Raw genomic sequence first — 21,774 nt, forward strand, 5'->3', positions numbered from 1 at the left:
AGCACCGGAATTCTAATATGTGTCCTTATTATTATTATTATTACTAAAACGTCCTCTGGATAAAGCCAGTTGTGTCGTTCCATGACTGGATGGGTGGTCCCAGATTTGTCCGTAGTGGAGCAGCTTGTGGACTTGGCCTGCCATGAGGAAGAGTAATGGTATTCGGCTGATGAACCAAACACTACTGTGGCTCCCCCTTCCTTACCCTCCTACCCTACTGCAGAGAAACAAACACTCTGCATGAAGGGATGCCATCTCTGCCATGCATCAATGGCTGTCTATGGGAGGCCTGCCTGACTGAGTCCCACTACTAGTGCTGCCAGCCTACATGGCTCATCCATGGCTCCGTGTCTGGGAGACCTATGGGAGTCTTCTTCCCAGGGGAGGGTGGCTGTTCTGGGCTTGGCATTAGGAGAGGCAGCCTCTTCCTCTGTGGTTGGGGGGCTTCCTGACCCTTGCTGGGGAGAGGAGCAGATGGCCAAATGGACATCCACACTGTGGCCTTCTGGTGCCTCTCTCTCTGCCCGCCACATATGCTTCACCCTGCGGCTATCTGTTTCCTGGATCCCTCACAGCCATCACCATGGCTACACAACCCCCAGAAAGAGAAGGGGGAAACACACACGCACGAACACATGCACGCACATGGCTGCACATGGGTAATGTCGATGGCAGAATCATTTTAAATAGTATTGAACAATGAATAATGTGTGAGAAGATGTATCACAGTACTTGAAGCAGAATTATTGGGACTATAGCCAATCATCAAGAGATAAAATGACATTTCAGAAAAACACACCACAATAGGCAACTATAAGGCTGCGTTTACACAGGCAGCGCAATTCTGATCTTTTTTCCACTAACTGGTCTTTTGACCAATCAAATCAGATCTTTTCACATCATATCGTTTTCAGAGCTGATCTGATTGGTCAAAATACCAATTAGTGCAAAAAAATTCAGAATTGGGCTGCCTGTGTAAACAAAGCCCAATAGACATGGTTGGGACTTATTGGTTCTGACAAGATAATCACATCCCTGCAGCACTGACATTTATCAACACAGAAAACACCTCTGTCATCTAGGCACGCACACTTGTGGACTTTCCAACTGAGGCTCAAGCTGTGTGTAGTGACATACTGTAAGTGTGACATAATTTATTCTAATTCTCAAGCTGGCTAGGGACGTGATTGCATACATTGGGTTGGGGTGACACTTGACTGGAATCTTGACTCTGACGCTTCATAGCAGATGGTGGTAACTATCCATCTGCAGTGTGTTTGTGAGTCATGATAATCATGACAAATACCCAAAGGTAGCAGGCATAAAAAAATGAGAATTATGAACGCTCTAAACAAAATAGCGTTACATTTCAATTAACATAATAGATGGTTGTTTTAATTAAAATGAATATCTGTGTTGTGAAATGTAGTGTGTGATGGATCATATCTGTAATTTTTCACATATTTTAATCACACTAATTGCGTGTCTAATTTTCTGACCCATGTACACACATAGGTCTACACTGTCACGTCTCCTCCCGTTGCTCCCCTCCGGTGCTCGCCGGTCTACTGAGCCACCGGTCTGAGCGCACCACCTCGGCAACACCGGAATGGAAACCCAACGCACCCTAATCACCTCCAGCACACCTGCACCTCATAATCTCATCACCACCCCTATATAGCCCTGGACTGTTCAGTGATGTGTGTGATTGTTGGTGTCTTGTCGTGTACTCGCTCGTTGTTGTGCTCTTGCTCAGTGTTAAGTAAACCTTTACATTGTTGATTCCTGCGTCTGCGTCCTGCCTCGTCGTATCCTCAGTACTTGTCACATACACACCAACACAAACTTTATTAATAGATTACCAATTTCTCCTGCTTAATTTTTTCTGTATGTTTTCTTTCCTTCTCCACTCCAGCAAGGTAAACTCTGGCATCTCATTGCCCTTGCCAATACTTCCTGGAACGAACAGAGTTGTGAGGCAGAACCAGGAACTAATTTCATTAGCGTCTGGCTGCCACTGGTGAGTGATTAGGGGCTGTCCTCCATCTGTGCTGGCCAGGCCCAGAGTTCTGAGAGGTTAATAACCAGTAACAATCAATTACTTAACTAATCTGATCCGATCAATAAGGTCCTCCAATTGACGAAGCATGCAGCCAGAAGAGGAGCAGAATGCGATAAAACCTTAGACATGAAGTAATGGGATGTTTTGCTAGAGTAGACAATAAACAAACATATGGTGTAAATATACTATGTGTAAGTATTTACAGTGGGATTGGTTTTACTGGTGGAATCTGCAGAATCCATAGTGCACAGTACAAAACTCAAACTAGCATAATGAAGTTTAGAATGTTTGTTATAACACAATTTAAAAGCAATCAAAGCACTAGACTGTTCCCTGTGGTGAGTTGCCACATCAAAATAACTGCTTGATTTTTACCATGAGAGTTTAATCTCATGCAAAAGAAGACAAAATAATGTAGAAAGCAGCCAAGCAGGAACATCAAAATTGGTGCTTTTATGGAGGTTTGATATAGGCTGTCTCCCATTTGACACATACACTGGACATTTGATTTGCCTGGCCCAGTCTCTGTGTCATCTGAGAGAACATTGGCGTACCAGCAGACTTTTAATTGTTCCATCAACCCATTAGTCGACATCTCTTGTATCGGAGTACATCTGGGTTCGCATGAGGACTGATTTTAAATCATGTCTAGCCCTCTGTCCAACCATTATTCACAAACAGACCACTGGCCTTGTTATTGGGAATCGGGGATGGCCAAGCCCCCTTGTCCGCCTCGATCCACAAATGACTAAATCCACAGCCATAGCCTCCTCTTTCTCCATTTGTCTCCTTCCTTCACAATGGGGCCTCAATTACCACCCAGGATTCAGTCACTTACTTACAGTATGCAATCATAGCAATTACCAACCCATCTGACCATCTCACCCCAGCTCATGCTACACATAATATTTCGATTGGCAGGAAAATAACTTTAAATTACATGCCATTATTTTTTTTTTATACATTGAAAATTGCTCCCTTAATTACGCTACCATTGTGATGACTTGTTGTTGTTGAATGACTTTTTTTTCTCCCTGGGCAATCTAATCAAGTTGAGAGTGTAATGGAGAAAATGACCTTGGAATAGCAATTGATGCCGTCTGACAGTGCTTGATGATAATGCTGTAATTAATGAGAGTAGTTGACCTAGGAATCATTTGATAACACAGACATAATAATAACTGAATGACAACCTCAAGAGTTCATCATCAAGAGTTCCTCCCTCCTCCAATCTTTGAGATATGATTATTAGTTGGCAACAGCATCACAAACAATCAAATTTATCAAACAATGGATGGCTATGTCCTGATTCCATTTGAGGTGAGTCAGATTTAAAGGGCCTGATTTGGCCTCGTTTTAGATTTGGTTCATTAAGAAATGCTAGCAGCCATGACTGAATTCAAACGTGAGTTTGTTTCGGGGTGTGGTTTGATGTGGGTGTCTCGTGTGTGTTCGCAGTTGAGAAGCGTTAGCCAAATTATTTAGCCACTTAGCCTCAGCTGGCTGTCGTGTGCGATCAAGCAAAGTTGGTTTGACTTTGGATAGCCTATCTCTGGGGATAGTTAGGGACCGTCAAAAAATTACACAATGTAAATGAGACAATATTTTCATGTTGTCCACTTTTTAGTTCTCTCATTAAATGCTTTCAACATTTGTATGTGAATTTCTACACTTTAATTGGTTTGAGGTTTTTAAGGCATTGAAATTTAGAAATGTTAACATATTGTCCCATGTTCATTGTGTAATTTTCTGTTGGTCCCTTACTAGCCCTATAGGGATATCCAAAGTCAACCACGGGCATTACGATTGGGTCGCCTGCAGCTGAACTCCGTATTGATGATTACTTGTGTGCTGCCAGTTGTGAGCATTTGGGCAGGATCGAAACAAACCCAACCTTTATTTACATTGTGATGCAGTCACGACCTCAAGTCTCACAAAACTCTGTTTTGGACGAGACTGACTTTTTGACCAAAATTATCCTATTTACACTTTGTAGTCAATTTTGACAGTTGAATAAATGTTTCTGACTCATGTCGATGCTAGGCTGTTTTCTAAATTAGAAGTTGGTTTTTAGGGGCAATTGTTGTTCAGAGCACAAGGTGTGGCCAATGGGTAATCTAACTAACATACACACTGTCACTTTCCATTCAGCACCACCAGGGAACAGACCACATCAGGACCACGGGCAGCATCTGTACAATGATCTAACCTCACCAGGACTACAGACAACATCTGTACAGTGATCTAACCTCACCAGGACCACGGACAGCACTTATACAGGTTACCACCAGTTCACCTACTGAGACATCAGGACCACAGGCAGCGTCTGTACATTCAATCTAACTACACCAGGACGACTGAGAGTCTGCACAGTGACTCTACCCATGTCAACCACGGACAGCACCTTTCAAAGTTACCGCCAGTCAATCTAACCATATCAGGACCACGGACAGCACCTATACCCCCTGCAGCTGTACTCCAACCTTGCATTCTGCACAATAATGATAGGTAACATCCACCTTCGATGTTAAACCTGGATTTTTCTTTCCCTTTATTACAACACATGAAAACAAAGAGCACATAGTGATCACATGGAGACAAATGCATTGGTGTGCTGAAATACTTATTTCTGAGAAAAGTAGTAGCCATTACTACAAAATGCTCAATAGGGATTGCATATAAACATGCCTGACAAAAGTGAGAAGATATGGCTGGATTTCCAGTGGGCTGGTAGTTACATGAACAATCCACACTGAGTGCTGCTCTACAGAGGTGGACTGAGACAGAGAGAGGTGGGGATGAGTCATCTACAGGATGCCCACACAAACAGAGAGAGAGAGCGAGAGAGACAGAGCGACAGAGAGATAGAGACAGAGAGACAGAGAGAGAGCGAGAGAATGGTTCAAACTTAGAGAAAGTGATCAAAAAATAAATATTGTTCTATATTGTTTTCAATAAGTAATGTGGCAGAGTAATTATATAGTATTATTATGTGTAGCAATGTGGCAGAGTAAATATAGAGTATTATTATGTATAGTGATGTGGCAGAGTAAATATATAGTATTATTATTATGTGTAGTAATGTGGCAGAGTAAATATAGAGTATTATTATGTGTAGTAATGTGGCAGAGTAAATATAGAGTATTATTATGTGTAGTAATGTGGCAGAGTAAATATAGAGTATTATTATTATGTGTAGTAATGTGGCAGAGTAAATATAGAGTATTATTATTATGTGTAGTAATGTGGCAGAGTAAATATAGAGTATTATTATGTGTAGTAATGTGGCAGAGTAAATATATAGTATTATTATGTGTAGTAATGTGGAAGAGTAAATATAGAGTATTATTATGTGTAGTGATGTGGCAGAGTAAATATAGAGTATTATTATGTGTAGTAATGTGGAAGAGTAAATATAGAGTATTGTCATGTGTAGTAATGTGGCAGAATAAATATAGAGTATTATTATGTGTAGTAATGTGGCAGAGTAAATATAGAGTATTATCATGTGTAGTGATGTGTAATAATTTGATAAGAACGTAACAAAACCTATAAACCTCATCCACGAATGACTTGCCACGTCTATGACAAACCAAAGGACATTAGTAGCAGGGGAACGAGCTGATTGGGCAGTCGGAAACCATGTGCAAACTAATTGGCTGAGAGAGGAATAAACAGAGAGCATCAAGCATTGCTGATTGGCTGCCTGCCTGAAAAGGAAGCCGGCAGCATGCAGGCTGAATGTTCTCATTCAGAGAGCTGAGGGTGGTTTAACAACAGAGATAGCCAGATAAACAGCATATCCATCCCACCATCTATCTATCTCTCTATTCCTACATGTATCACTCCATCTACCGCCCTCCATCTATGCATCCAGCATCAGAGGTTATATTTTGACACACACCCACCCACACCCACACCCAATCACCCCCCCCCCCCACACACACACACACACACACACACACACACACACACACACACACACACACACACACACACACACACACACACACACACACACACATAGCATTATAACAAACTACAATAAATCTCAGTCCTTCCTGGTTCTGCTTCCTGGATGCAGCAGCAACGGAAGAACATCCTTAATGGCTTCCTCCCTTCCCCCTCATCCCTTCCCCTCTCTCTCTTTCCCCTTCCACTCCCTTTGTCTCTGACCACAGCACTATTCAGATAACGAGAGAAAAACAGCATGAAAAAGAGGGATGGATTTCCCACACATTACCTTTCTCTGGAAAGAGAGAGAGAGTGAGTGGTGTGCTCTGAGATTCAGCTCCAATTTAGCAGCAGCTTCCAGACAGCTAAGGCTTAAACATCACATGACCTGCTGCCTGCTCCTGCAGCATGGTCATATGACAGTTTAGGCAGGAGAAATGCACTCTGGGATATGCAGTACAGAGTGGCAAAATAGGCATTATGGCTTGGAAAATTGACTGTGGAAATCAAGGAGCAATAGCAATTACAGAGATAGAAACAAAGTGAATCATTGTTCTTAATGCTTCTTGATATGGTTAATCTATGTCTGTCATTTGTGTAATATACATTCCGCATGAGGAAATAGGAATGCACTACATTTTTGCAATCTAAAACTGGAAACACACATGGTTATGTTGTGTTCTTCTGTTTTTCCCAGTGAATTGTTTCATATCTGGGATATATCCTGTGAGTCAATGGTGTTGTGTTCCACTTAATTATGTTATGAACCTTAGAGCAATGAGAGTCTACAGAGAGAAAGAGAGAGAGATACAGAGATAAAGAGAGAGAGAGAGAGTGCACGAGAGAGAGAGAGAGAGAGAGAGAGAGAGAGACAGAGACAGAGAGAGAGAGAGAGAGAGAGATAGAGAGAGAGAGAGAGAGAGAGAGAGAGAGAGAGAGAGAGAGAGAGAGAGAGAGAGAGAGAGAGAGAGAGAGTGGAATCTGTAAACTGGAGTTGTATCTGACCTCAGTGGTGTGAGTGTATAGTGGGCCAGTCACAGCCAGTGAATGGGAGAGAGGTAAGGAAGTGTGAAGCAGAAATATTACATTAACCTGGGTGATCTCCTGGGACCAGAGGTGACAACCGTACTCAGGGAGAGGCAGCACAATCTCCACCATAGAAATAGGATGACTTGCTGGCCCCCAGTCCACCCATAATGGCACATCGACTTGAATGGGAATGCACGTTCTAGTAATTTTGTTTCTATGTTGTTCACATTGGACTAGTATAGTAGCTAGTAGATGAGCTCTGTGCAAAAACTGCTATGCTGCTATGGTGAGATGTTACTGTAAAAGCCTGAGCGACATACTGGGCTCTCCAGGGGAAGAATGCCCTAAGTAACATTGGCAAAATATCACTCCTCCCTGCCTCTCTCGCTCTCTCTCTGTGTCGACCTTCACACCCTCACACTGGGTGTTTATGGCAGCCACAGCCACTGAGGGACAGAGGGATGGGACTACTGCATAAGTCTGTTCTCTTGGACTGTCATTATTTCAGAAGCCTTTAGATTTTTTCTACATTCTCTGGTTCATATCTCTTTCAGTCATGCATGTCAAGTGGTCTCAAGGCAGTTTGTGCAATCTAATATTATGACAGTCTGCTAAACTGTTACTGTTTACCTAAATCCACCACTATCATCTCTGCCATTGTGTATGATATTGTATCTAGAAGTATAGTATTTTGTAAAGTACAATCATCTAACTGCTGCCTGTGTTTTGTCTGACTGTTTGTACCACAGACTTATAGCAGAAATATAGAATCTCTATAACTGGTACACAGTACCATCTGTGGTTTCCATTTCAGACTGACATGTTTGGCATCGTGCATAGTTCTGTGACAGGTTTTGGGCCATGTGTGTCTCCTCTGAGTACAAGACTGCTGGAGGGAGGGAGGGAGGGAGAGTTGTAGTGAAAGAAGAGAAATACTACACATCATCAGTGACATTTGTTCGTTTTTTGGGGGGTGGGGGGATTAACATTTTAGCTGCAGACTTTTTGTTCTATAGTAGTTAGTTAGTTGAATGACTGCTCAGAAATGAGACTGTGTTACTATCTGTATGTAGTTCCAAATGCAACTGGTTAAAACTGTTATAACTGTTGCTCAAAACTGTTAGTGGTGTGTTCAATTTCTACTGTTAACATTATGAACACTGAATTCATCAAGGGACATAAATCAAATGTAGATATTTACTTTGTTTCAGTAGACAACAGAACAATGATACATGGAAAGTTTTACGGATAAAAGCCGATAGAAAGTTGAACTAATAAATACAAATACAGATTTGTACAGTGACAACATTAGTTGATTTAGCCTACTCCTGCATCTTAACTCCCAATAACTGTCTACCTCTTAGACAGGGTTTGATGGTCAAACTGAGCCAACCACATCCCCAGCTAGCCTGGCACCCAAGTTGGTTGAAATCAAACTGGAACATTTCTCCACTCCTTAAATTTGGACCTCGTCAACCGCAGCCTCCACAAGGGTTAGAATGTCCACGTTCTGGTGAGCAGTATGATTGATGCCACTTGACTTTAATGTCTCTAACTCAGCGTCCGTGGTGTCCATCAAGTCCTTGAGGACACCAATGGACATGCTAATCCTGTCTGCTGCTTACTCAGCCATGTTTGGACCCAAAAATAACTTCAAGAAGTTGTAGAGGTGTTCCAGGTGTAAGTCAAGGGGGGTATTCTTCCCCTCCCATTCCAGAACTTGTTCCAGATAAGACTGTGTGCCAGTCGAGGGGAAAGAGTGGCAATGACTTGCAAGGCCAGTAGAATGGTACTGTAGGCATATTGGCTATGATCATAGGCCTTGTAGAACAACAGAGCTACAATGCATAACTTCAACAACATCTCCCCATCTCCCTCCTTCACTGCATCCTGCATGTTGGACAGGAAGAGCTTCCTCTGTAGAGGTTGGAACCTGGAGTGTCGAAAGCTGTCATCAAGGCAAAGATTGGCTATTTGAAGAATCTCAAATATAAAATATATTTTGATTTGTTTAACACTTTTTTGGTTACTACATGATTCCAAGTGTGTTATTTCAAAGTTTTGATGTCTTCACTATTATTCTACAATGTAAAAAACAGTTTGAGACATCTGTTGAGACAAATTGAAAAAAAGTGTAATAACAACAATGATAAATACATATTTGTTCATGCAATAGACATTACAAAAGAGCTATGATATTTCAACCACATTTAAACATGATATAACTACATGGTAAACCAAATTTAAAGGTGTCATCTCATTGCATTCTAGAATAAGAATAAGATCTCAGACATGTTGAACATTCATTTTTACTTATGCACTACTAGTTAGCTAGTTAGCTATCTAGCTAGAAGTCCAATTAATACATTTAATATCAAATTATGTAATTATACACTGAGTATACAATAGATTAAGGACACCTGCCATGTCGATCCCGAATAACAAAACAGACAAGAGCTCACTAATATGTACTTATTGATTATTATATTTATCCTCATTTTGAGGTTCAAGCATGTGCCAGACCTTTAATGATTTTTCTGATGATGATGATGCTGCCTGAGTGGAGTGAATATTGACCATGTTCACTGATTACACCATATCCTCAGTCTAGAGCTGGGTTCATCCTGACCTGAAACCATCTTCAGACCCAGAGACTCAGGCCAGGACCAGAGTCATTATGACACATTATGGAACTGGGCAACAGTCCAAAAATGTCCTGACCCTTAACGACTTAATAAGCCCAAATCAGCTGAAGTAAAGTAGAAAGGACCCATCCATCACAATGTGAATCAGAATGTTTGAGATGACATCACTAGTTAGCAGACCAGACATCTCTTTATCCGAGCTGGCTGGGTCTTGGGCTGATGAAGGGCAGAATCGCCTGCTGGGACAAGGACAGATAATAGTAGTTAGTATAAAGACAGCTAATATTCAGTGACCAGAGACATTGGGGACAGTGGACAGTCTGCAGTGGTGATCCTATTATGTGAAGCTCAATGACAGATCAGTGTTGAAATATTTGACTTCTCTTCTGTTCTTATTTGTCTCTTGTCAGTTTGAGTGTGTGGTGTGAAATGTGCAGTCCTAGACTGTATATACAGTACACTGAGTTTACAAAACATTAAGAACCCCTGCTCTTTCCATGACATAGACTGACCAGCTGAATCCAGATGAAAGCTATGATCCCTTATTGATTTCACTTGTTAAATCCACTTCAATCAGTGTAGATGAAGGGGAGGAGGCAGGTTAAAGAAGGATTTTTAAGCCTTAAGACAATTGGTACATGGATTGTGTATGTGTGCCATTCAGAGGGAGAATGGACAAGACAAAAGATTTAAGTGCCTTTGAACGGGGTATGGTAGTAGGTGCAAGGAGCACCGGTTTGTTACAAGAACTGCAACGCTGCTGGGTATTTCACGCTCAACCGTTTCCCGTGTGTGTTAAGAATGGTCCACCACCCAAAGGACATCCAGCCAACTTGACACAACTGTGGGAAGCATTGTAGTCAATATGGGCCAGCGTCCCTGTGGAACGCTTTCGACACCTTTTGGAGTCCATGTCTCCTGAGTGGCGCAGTGGTCTAAGGCACTGCATCGCAGTGCTAACTGTGCCACTAGAGATCCTGGTTCGAATCCAGGCTCTGTCGCAGCCGGCCGCGACCGGGAGACTCATGGGCGGCGCACAATTTGCCCAGCGTCGTCCAGGGTAGGGGAGGGAATGGCCGGCAGGGATGTAGCTCAGTTGATAGAGCATGGCATTTGCAACGCCAGGGTTGTGGGTTTGATTCCCACGGGGGGCCAGTATTAAAAAAATATATATATATATGTATTCACTAACTGTAAGTCGCTCTGGATAAGAGCGTCTGCTAAATGACTAAAATGTAAAAAAAATGCCCCGACGAATTGAGGCTGTTCTGAGGGCAAAAGTGTGTGTCTGTGTGTGTGTGTGTGGGGGGGGGCATCAATATTAGGAAGGTGTTCCTAATGTTTGGTATACTTGTGTATTTGCCATTTGTATGTGACCTGAACCTCATCCACATACACTGTTGATGCCAGTAGGTGATGGCCGATGTGCTCGTGCCAATAGCCTATCTCAAGATAAGCTATTTTGAAAAACATTGCTCTTCGCTCAGATGGCAGTTCCCATTCAAGCCAGGACTGGCAGCCATTGCTAGTGTACCCATGAGTTTACCAGTCAAATTGCCAGCGTTAGAGGTTCCAAAACCCTTCTATGGATTATATGTCTATGGCTACAATGCAACATGCGGCCTTCCTGACTGTAAGTGCTTTTGATAAAACTTAATCCACAGCTACTTTTTAGAAGCTATTGATACTCCGTTTTTTATATAATTGTTGAAAAAATATATAATTTTGGCAAAATTCTTTCAATTTATCAGGGGGTGCTGCAGCACCTCCAGCACCCCTACTTCCTGCGGCTATGGGAAACAGTGATGAGATACGAAGAGAAACAGCATGAAACTGCCTCCAGACTGAATTATAGATGGACTCCATCTGCTGACGCAGGACAAGTCTGTCAGGCCTCCTTAGTGTCTCTGCTTTCCGGTGCTCTCCGGGCACGGGATCACACTCACACATCTCTTCACTGGGAGACCCAGGGAACCTCTGGGACTTCCGGCTGTACACATCCTCTTGGTCAGCTGTGCATGGACACACCATACAGATGCCTGGAAAATCAGTGTCATCATCAGTGTCACTATTACTGACCTGCTCAGCATATACAATTCAAACCCTTTCACCAGAAGTGGGAACAAAACAATATAACTACACACCAGACTAGTATTACGCGGTATACAAAAACTTTTTCGATACTAGAACATGAACAATGGTTCAGTACTAGAATTTTTGTTACTTTTGGTATTTATGTCAAATGTGTCTCACGGATCAAGCCTGTCTATGAGCGCAGACGCACTGTGCATGGTCCACTTACACATTGCTACCCTGAACTGGGAGTCTGAGCTGCGTCATGCTAGCTCCCCAGTCCTCACTCATGCTGCACAGAAGTTAACACACTTGAATATTGCGACACAGCATGTAGAAATGTTGAAACTGTTAATTACTGTTCACAGAACAATGTCCATACAGGATAGAACACTTTACAATGCAAGAAGATACCTGTAGCTTCCAGCTTTGTAGGCTAACTTTCCTTGCTAGCTGACACCTAAAGCTAACATCAATTCACTACCCTAGTACTTTGTTTGTGATAATAGTCAAACCAAATCAAATCAAATCAAATTGTATTTGTCACATGTGCCGAATACAACAGGTGTAGACCTTACTGTGAAATGCTTACTTACAAGCCCTTAACCATCAATGCAGTTCAAGAAATAGAGTTAAGAAAATATTGACTAAACAAACTAAAGTAAAATATACAATAAAAAGGAACAAAATAACAATAACGAGGCTATATACAGGGGGTACCGGTACCGAGTCAATGAGCGGGGGTACAGGTTAGTCGAGGTAATTTGTACATGTAGGTAGGGGTAAAGTGACTAGGCATAGATAATAAACAGTGAGTAGCAGCAGTGTAAAAATAATAAATTATATAATTCCAAGATGGCGAATTAGTGCAGTTGTGTTTTTATCGTCTGTCTGTAAATAGCCTGTAAATACCCTATTTTCGTACATTTTTCGTACATATTTCCCTATCAGACTTTTCATCCTTCTACAAGATATACTTTCCTGCAACCCGCCTCACTCAATGTGGAACGGATTCTATTATTAACTTACCTTTATCTAGAATCTAGAATCTCCAGTTGAAACTAGCTAGCCAGCTAACTAGCTACTTGCTTTTTGCTATTAGCCACAGCTAGCGGTGTTTTCACCCAGAACATTGGATTTTTTTCCGCGGGATTAATTTTTAATCACTGGACATTGATCACCGGATATTCGGCCAGTCTGCACAGCGCGTTATCGACCCAGAACATATCAGTTTTTCCGCGGAATCACTGATTCACTGGAACTTTAACTCCGGATTCATCGCTTCCAGCTGGCTACAACAAAACGGACGCTGTGGTCTGGCTAATCAACCTGAGCTAGGCCCATCTCCCGGCTATCTACCTCTCTATCAACCGGACGGGACCACATAGTATTGACACGGAGCCCCGCCGATCCTACACGACTGGTCTGCCGACGAAATCGTCTGATGTGGTTACGACGTAACCACGAAGATTCCATCCATCTGCTAGCCCTGGCCCGTTAGCACACGCTTACTCACTAAACTGAACTAGCTACTGGACTAGCTACTTGCTATTAGCCACAGCTAGCAGTGTTTCACGCAGAACATTTGATTTTTTTTCCCCGCGGGATTAATTTTAATCACTGGACTTTGATCACCGGATATTCGGCCAGTCAGCACTGCGCGTTATCGACCCCAGAACATATCAGTTTTTCCCACCGGAATAACTGGACCTTTAACTCCGGATTCTTCGCTACCAGCTGGCTACAACAAAATGGACGTAGCACACGCTAGCCGTGGCCTCTTACTCACTAGCACTTCACCACCGGACCTTATGATAACCCAGCTATACAGCTGATATCTGCTGGACTGTTCCTTTTTACGGTACTACATCCTGTTTATGTTTAGCCTCAGCCCAAACATGGTTAGTTTATTGTTGTTTCGGTTATTTCTAATTGTACTATATCACTGTAGACCCCCCAGCCTAGCTAAACCTGCCTTAGTTAGCTCCTTTGTCCCTCCACCCATACACTCAGAGACCGAATCAATTGATGCCTCTAGAGATACTATCTCTTTCAGTGTTACCCAACGCTTAGGTTTACCTCCACTTTACTCATATCCTTCCATATCCTTGTCTGTACATAATGCCCTGAATCTTTTCTATAACACCCGGAAATCTGCCCCCTTTATTCTATGTACCCAACGCACTAGAAGACCAGTTCTTAAAGCCTTTAGCCGTATCCTTATTCTAGTCCTCCTCTGTTCCTCTGGTGATGTAGAGGCTAACCCAGGCCCTGTAGCCCCCAGTATCACTCCTACTCCCCAGGAGCTATCATTTGTTGACTTCTGTAATCGCAAAAGTCTTGGTTTCTTGCACATAAATATCAGAAGTCTACTTCCTAAGTTTGAGTTATTCACTGCGTTAGCACACTCTGCCAACCCTGATGTTCTAGCAGTGTCTGAATCCTGGCTCAGGAAGGCCACCAAAAATTCTGAAATTTCCATCCCCAACTATAACATCTTCCGTCTAGATAGAACTGCCAAAGGGGGTGGAGTTGCAATCTACTGTAGAGATAGCCTGCAGAGCTCTATCATACTATCCAGGTCTGTACCCAAACAGTTTGAGCTTCTACTTCTAAAAATCCACCTTTCCAGAAATAAGTCTCTCACTGTTGCCGCTTGCTACAGACCCCCTCAGCCCCCAGCTGTGCCCTGGACACCATATGTGAATTGATTGCCCCCATTTATCCTCTGAGTTTGTACTGCTTGGTGACCTAAATTGGGATATGCTTAATACCCCAGCCATCCTACAATCCAAGCTAGATGCCCTCAACCTCACGCAAATTATCAACGAACCTACCAGGTACAACCCTAAATCCTTAAACATGGGTACCCTCATAGATATCATCCTGACTAACATACCCTCTAAATACACCTCAGCTGTCTTCAACCAGGATCTCAGCGATCACTGCCTTATTGCCTGCGTCCGTAACGGGTCCGCGGTCAAACAACCACCCCTCATCACTGTCAAACGCTCCCTAAAACACTTTAGCGAGGAGGGCTTCCTAATTGACCTGGCCCAGGTATCCTGGATGGATATAGATCTCATTCCGTCAGTAGAGGATGCCTGGTTGTTCCTTAAAAGTAATTTCCTCTCAATCTTAAATAAACATGCCCCATTCAAAAAATACAGAACTAAGAACCGATATAGCCCCTGGTTCTCCTCAGACTTGACTGCCCTTGACCAGCACAAAAACATCCTGTGGCGTACAGCATTAGCATCAAATAGCCCCCGCGATATGCAACTTTTCAGGGAAGTTAGGAACCAATATACACAAGCAGTCAGGAAAGCAAAGGCTAACTTTTTTCAAACAGAAATTTGCATCCTGTAGCACTAACTCCAAAATGTTTTGGGACACTGTAAAGTCCATGGAGAATAAGAGCACTTCCTCCCAGCTGCCCACTGCACTGAGGCTAGGAAACACTATCACCACCGATAAATCTACAATAATCGAGAATTTCAACAAGCATTTTGCTACAGCTGGCCATGCTTTCCATCTGGCTACCACCAACCCGGCCACCAACTCTGCACCCTCTGCTGCAACTTGCCCATGCCCCCCGCTTCTCCTTCACACAAATTCAGACAGCTGATGTTTTGAAAGCGCTGCAAAATCTGGACCCCTACAAATCAGCTGGGCTAGACAATCTGGACCCTTTCTTCCTAAAACTAGCCGCCGAAATTGTCGCAACCCCTATTACTAGTCTGTTCAACCTCTCTTTCATAACGTCTGAGATCCCCAGAGATTGAAAGCTGCCGCGGTCATCCCCCTCTTCAAAGGGGGTGACACTCTAGATCCAAACTGCTACAGACCTATATCCATCCTGCCCTGCCTTTCGAAAGTATTCGAAAGCCAAGTTAATAAACAGATCATCGACCATTTCGAATACCACCGTACCTTCTCCGCTATGCAATCCGGTTTCCGAGCTGGTCACGGGTGCACTTCAGCCACGCTCAAGGTCCTAAACGATATTATAACCGCGATTGATAATAGACAGTACTGTGCAGCCGTCTTCATCGACCTGGCCAAGGCTTTCGACTCTGTCAACCACCGCATTCTTCTTGGCAGACTAAATAGCCTTGGTTTCTCAAATGACTGCCTCGCCTGGTTCACCAACTACTTCTCAGATAGAGTTCAGTGTGTCAAATCGGAGGGCCTGTTGTCTGGACCTATGGCAGTCTCTATGGGGGTGCCACAGGGTTCAATTCTTGGGCCGACACTTTTCTCCGTGTATATCAATGATGTCGCTCTTGCTGCTGGTGACTCTCAGATCCACCTCTACGCAGACGACACCATTTTCTATACATCTGGCCCTTCATTGGACACTGTGTTAACAAACCTCCAAACGAGCTTCAATGCCATACAACAATCCTTCAGTAGCCTTCAACTGCTCTTAAACACTAGTAAAACTAAATGCATGCTTTTCAATCGAACGCTGCTAGCACCCGCCCACCCGACTAGAATCACCACTCTCGACGGGTCTGACCTAGAGTATGTGGACAACTACAAATATCTAGGTGTCTGGTTAGACTGTAAACTCAACTTCCAGACTCACATAAAGAATCTCCAATCCAAAGTTAAATCTAGAATCGGCTTCCTATTTCGCAACAAAGCCTCCCTTCACTCATGCTGCCAAACATGCCCTCGTAAAACTGACTATCCTACCGATCCTTGACTTCGGCGATGTCATTTATAAAATAGCCTCCAACACTCTACTCAGCAAATTGGATGTAGTCTATCACAGTGCCATCCGTTTTGTCTCCAAAGCCCCATACACTACCCACCACTGTGACCTGTACGCTCTTGTTGGCTGGTCCTCACTACATGTTCGTCGTCAAACCCACTGGCTCCAGGCCATCTATAAATCACTGCTAGGCAAATCCCCGCCTTATCTTAGCTCATTGGTCACCATAGCAGCACCCACCCGTAGTCTGCGCTCCAGCAGGTATATCTCACTGGTCATTCCCAAAGCCAACACCTCCTTTGGCCGCCATTCCTTCCAGTTCTCTGCTGCCAATGACTGGAACGAATTGCAAAAATCTCTGAAGCTGGAGACTCTTATCTCCCCTCAATAACTTTAAGCATCAGTTGTCAGAGCACCTTACCGATCACTGCACCTGTACACAGCCCATCTGAAATTAGCCCACCCAACTACCTCATCCCTATATTGTTATTTAATTTGCTCTTTTGCACCCCAGTATCTCTATTTGCACATAATCTCTTGCACATCTAGCATTCCAGTGTTAATACTATTGTAATTATTCTGCACTATAGCCTATTTATTGCCTTACCTCCATAACTTGCTACATTTGCACACACTGTATATATATTTTTCTGTTGTATTTCTGACTTTATGTTTTTTTTTTTACCCCATATGTAACTCTGTGTTGTTTTTGTTGCACTACTTTGCTTTGTCTTGGCCAGGTCGCAGTTGTAAATGAGAACCTGTTCTCAACTGGCTTACCTGGTTAAATAAAGGTGATTTTTTTTTTTTTTTTAATTTTTTTAAAAAAAAGACATAATAAAAATAAAATAAAAAACCTCTAAAAAAAAAAAAAAACAAGGGGGGTCAACGAAAATAGTCAAAATATGCTGATTTCAAAGCTGATTGCCACCAAAAACTTTATTCATTCACTTATTCGCTCTCATTTCTCCCAAAGATGATCTATTGCCTCAGCGAACTGACTCTGCTCCGTTGGGCTGGCCCCATAGAAATAGAATGAATAGAAAGGGCATCTCCATTCAAGTCAATGATGGCATAATGGGTGGACTGGGAGCCATTTTGAGTGTACCCATAGCTAGGTTAAGACAAGACGATTCTAATATTCCATAACTCTTTGCGACACTATTAAACAAGGGACCAGTTTCTGCATTCGGAATGACTGGGAGTGAAAGGTAGCAGCACAGAAAGTGAAAAATAAACACAATTGAGTGAATTTCAGCCAACTACTCAGCGAACACATAGCATAACTGCTTTACTGCCATTCTATTCATTCAGACGTTTAAAAAAATATATACAGCCATTACTGGATTTCTTTTCAACCCCGCCATCCTTTCCCTAAATTAGTGAACAACAATGCCCAGGTCTTCAATGCTCATCCTGCAGAATCCAGCAATGGTGCTGGTCTCATGAATGTCTTTATTTTCAAATGCTTCCGCATGGAATTATTACTGTGTCTTCAACCTAGTTAGACAGTTAGACATCGGATGAGTCAGGGCTTGCAAACTTTCACAGATTACAAAGGGAAACCCAGCCTCGAGCTGCCCAGTGATGTGTGCATACCAGACGAGCTAAATACCCTCTGTGAGCGCTTCAAGGTAAGTAACACTGAACCATGCATGAGAGCACCAGCTGTTCTGGACGGCTGTGTGATCACGCTCTTCGTAGCCAATGTGAGTAAAACCTTTAAACAGGTTAACATTCACAAGGCCTCAGGGCCAGACAGATTACCAGGACGAGTACTCAGAGCATGCGCTGACCAGCTGGCAAGTGTCTTTACTAACATTTTTCACCTCTCCCTGACCCAGTCTGTAATACCTACATGTTTCAAGCAGACCATCATAGTCCCTGTGCCCAAAAACGCCAAGGTAACCTTTCTAAATGACTATCGCCCCGTAGCACTCACATCTGTAGCCATGAAATGATTTGAAAGGCTGGACCCTGGGACTGAACACCTCCCTCTGCAACTGGATCCTGGACTTCCTGATGGGCCAACCCCAGGTGGTGAGGGTAGGCAACAACACATCCGCCATGCTGACCGTCAACACGAGGGCCCCTCAGGGGTGCATGCTTAGTCCCCTCCTGTACTCCCTGTTCACCCACAACTGCGTGGCCACACACAACTCCAACACCATCATTTAGTTTACTGACAACACAACGGTCGTAGGCCTGATCACCGACGACGATGAGACTGCTTATAGGAGGAGGTCAGAGACCTGCCTGTTTTGTGCCAGGATAACAACCTCTCCCTAAAAGAAGCTGATCGTGGACTACAAGAGATGGAGGGCCGAGCATGCCCCCATTCACATCGACGGGGCTGTAGTGGAACGGTCGAGAGCTTCAAGTTCATCGGTGTCCACATCACTGAGGATCTATAATGGGCCTCACGCACCAACACAGTTGTATAGATGGCATGACAATGCCTCTTCCCCCTCAGGAATCTTACAAGATTTGGCATGGGCCCTCAGATCCTCAAAAAGTTATACAGCCGCACCATTGAGAGCATCTTGACTGGATGCATCACTGCTTGTTATGGCAACTGCTTGGCATCCGACCGCAAGGCGCTACAGAGGGTAGTGCGTGCAGGCCAGTACATCACTGGGGCCAAGCTCCCTGCCATCCAGGACCTCTATACCAGGTGGTGTCAGAGGAGGCTCTAAAAATGGTCAAAGACTCCAGCCACCCAAGTCATAGACTGTTCTTTCTGCTACCGCACAGCAAGCGGTACCAATGCAACAAGTCTGGAACCAACAGCTTCTACCCCTAAGCCATAAGACTGTTAAATAGTTTGTTAAATAGTTAACCAAATAGCTGCATTTAACTTTTTTGACTCACATACGCTGCTGCTAATGTTTATTATATTTTCTGTTGCCTAGTCACTTCATTCCTAGTTATATGTACATATATACCCTGTGTATATAGCCAAGTTATTATTTTTTTCTTTTTCTTTTTCTTTTTTCTTTTTTCTTTTTTTCTTTCCTGCAATCACCCTTGTGTGGTCCTTCTTTTTTTTTTTTTTTGTATTTTTTTTTTGGGGGGGGGTGGATCAGCTTAATATTGCAGATAGATTGTATCTTCTATCAATGTAATTGTCTGCATCACTTCCAATCCCCCATGTTTTTTATATATACTCCCCTTTATTACTTTTCAACCCCGCCATCCTTTCCCTACTTGGAGTAAATTAGTGAACAACAATGCCCAGGCCTCTACTTCCGGTCTATACTTACTATCTACACCTTATGGACACAGTTAATTTTACAATAATTATATTATATATATATATATATATATATATATATATATATATATATATATATATATACATATTATTATTTTTTTCTCCTGAACTTCTTCTACTCTCAACCTCTCCGATCATTTTCATGATGTCCATCCGGTTTGCTTCTATATGCCATATCTTTCTAACTGTGCTCTTTCCCAAAAGCTCCCAACATACAACCTATATACTTATTATGGACACAGTATGCTTACATTATTAGCTATCTTTGTTATTATTTGTTGTTATTTGTTATTAGTCCCATCCTTCAACTCTATTCAATACCTCCCATCTATCTCTTAACACCATCCATATAGGATTTCTATTTGCCATATATATTTCAACCGTACTGTGATGTTTTACAAAAGTTCTGAACCTTTCTATTCTCATTGCTTCTACAGATTGTGAATTAAAAATAAACATTTTTGCTAAAAGTATTATTATATTATTGATCGATTGACTATGAGTTTTCAGATCACCCAGTAATGCTATCTGCAAGGTTAGCTCCAGGTAAATATTGCAATCCTTTAGCCATTCCTGGACCTGTGTCCAAAAACAAGCTACAAATGGACAGAACCAAAACAAATGATCTAATGATTCTGTCTCTTCACAGCAAAATCTGCAGAGCTGGGAAGATTGTATCCCCCATATAAATAACATTCTATTGGTAGCAAGAATTTTATATAATAATTTAAATTGAAAGATTCAAATGTTTTAATCCGGTGTCAATCCTTTCGTCCTTAAGTGAAACTGATATACTTTTTTATTTATCACAGTTTTCCTTAACCAATTATGTTCTTTAATGCAAGGCCGACAGAGCCAAGTTATTGTTACTCATTTGTATTTATTATTACTTATATTATTATGTGTTAAACCTTTTCTATTATTTCTCTATTTTCTTTCTCTCTGCATTGTTGGGAAGCATAAGTAAGCGTTTCACTGTTAGTCTATGCCTGTTGTTTGCAAAGCATGTGACAAATAAAATTTGATTTGATTTGAGCTAGTATCATTTGAATGAACATTCTACATTACCATGGCAATCCAGCATCAGTTGATAGAACATTCCAAAATACCATGGAAATTATTGCATCACAATACCAGGCAGCCATTGTGAGTCTACCCATGAGTTTACCAGTCAAATTGCCAGGGTTAAAGTGCCCAAGCCTGTTCTAATTATTCTATTTCTATGGCCACCCCGCCTCTCACCTCGTGAATTACATCATTACTGGTTAAAGAGACAGCTCACATTTCTATAAAATAAGCTTCTTCTATGCAAATGTTGTTGATCAGTACAATAAAATAAGCTCCATTCACCTGTATTGTGGCTAGGCCTAGGCTACATATTCTTGATTTACCCAGTTTATCAATAGAGATTTACCTTTCAAATAAATTATTAACATTATGTTGTTATGTAGTTAGATTGGTAAAAACAAAGTCAAATTGATTGTATGATTGTATAATTGATTCATTAATGCATAACGTTACATGGCTGTCTCTGAAAAATGTTGAAGTAAAACAATTAAAATGTAATGTTATTGAACTCAAAAGATGCCAAACGATTGAACAGAGCAGTAGCTGAGTTTCTGACTAATATTCCTTCCTTTGCTGTGTTATAGTATCGTTTTGGTATTGAGTATCGTGATGGTATCGAGTATTGTGATACTAAACTTGGTAACGGTGTCGAAGTCAAAATTCTGGTATCGTGACAACACTACACAAGACTACACAAATAACCTGATGACCTTCAAGCACACTTTCAATTGCAAGCACAATCTGAAGTGTTGTCCATATCTCAAGTATACTACTTGACCAAAAGTATGTGGACACCTGCTCATTCCAAAATCATGGGCATTAAAATGGAGTTGGTCCCCCCTTTGCTGCTATAACATCCTCCACTCTTCTGGAAAGGCTTTCCACTAGATGTTGGAATATTGCTGCGGTGACTTGCTTCCATTCAGCCACAAGATAATTAGTGAGGTCG

At 42.2% G+C, this 21,774-nt stretch overlaps 1 protein-coding gene across 1 annotated transcript in view; it reads right to left on the minus strand.

Moving 5' to 3' along the window:
• The window catches only part of LOC121543026 (t-SNARE domain-containing protein 1-like), a 137,793-nt gene extending 131,400 nt beyond the window's left edge, over nucleotides 1-6,393 (minus strand). Inside the window, exon 1 of the mRNA XM_041852702.1 lies at nucleotides 6,306-6,393. The gene's annotated coding sequence lies outside the window, so the exon portion shown is untranslated. The remainder of the gene's footprint in view (nucleotides 1-6,305) is intronic.
• Nucleotides 6,394-21,774: the final 15,381 nt, after the last annotated feature.

This window comes from Coregonus clupeaformis, chromosome 28 (genome assembly GCF_020615455.1).
Source record: "Coregonus clupeaformis isolate EN_2021a chromosome 28, ASM2061545v1, whole genome shotgun sequence".
NCBI lineage: Eukaryota > Metazoa > Chordata > Actinopteri > Salmoniformes > Salmonidae > Coregonus > Coregonus clupeaformis.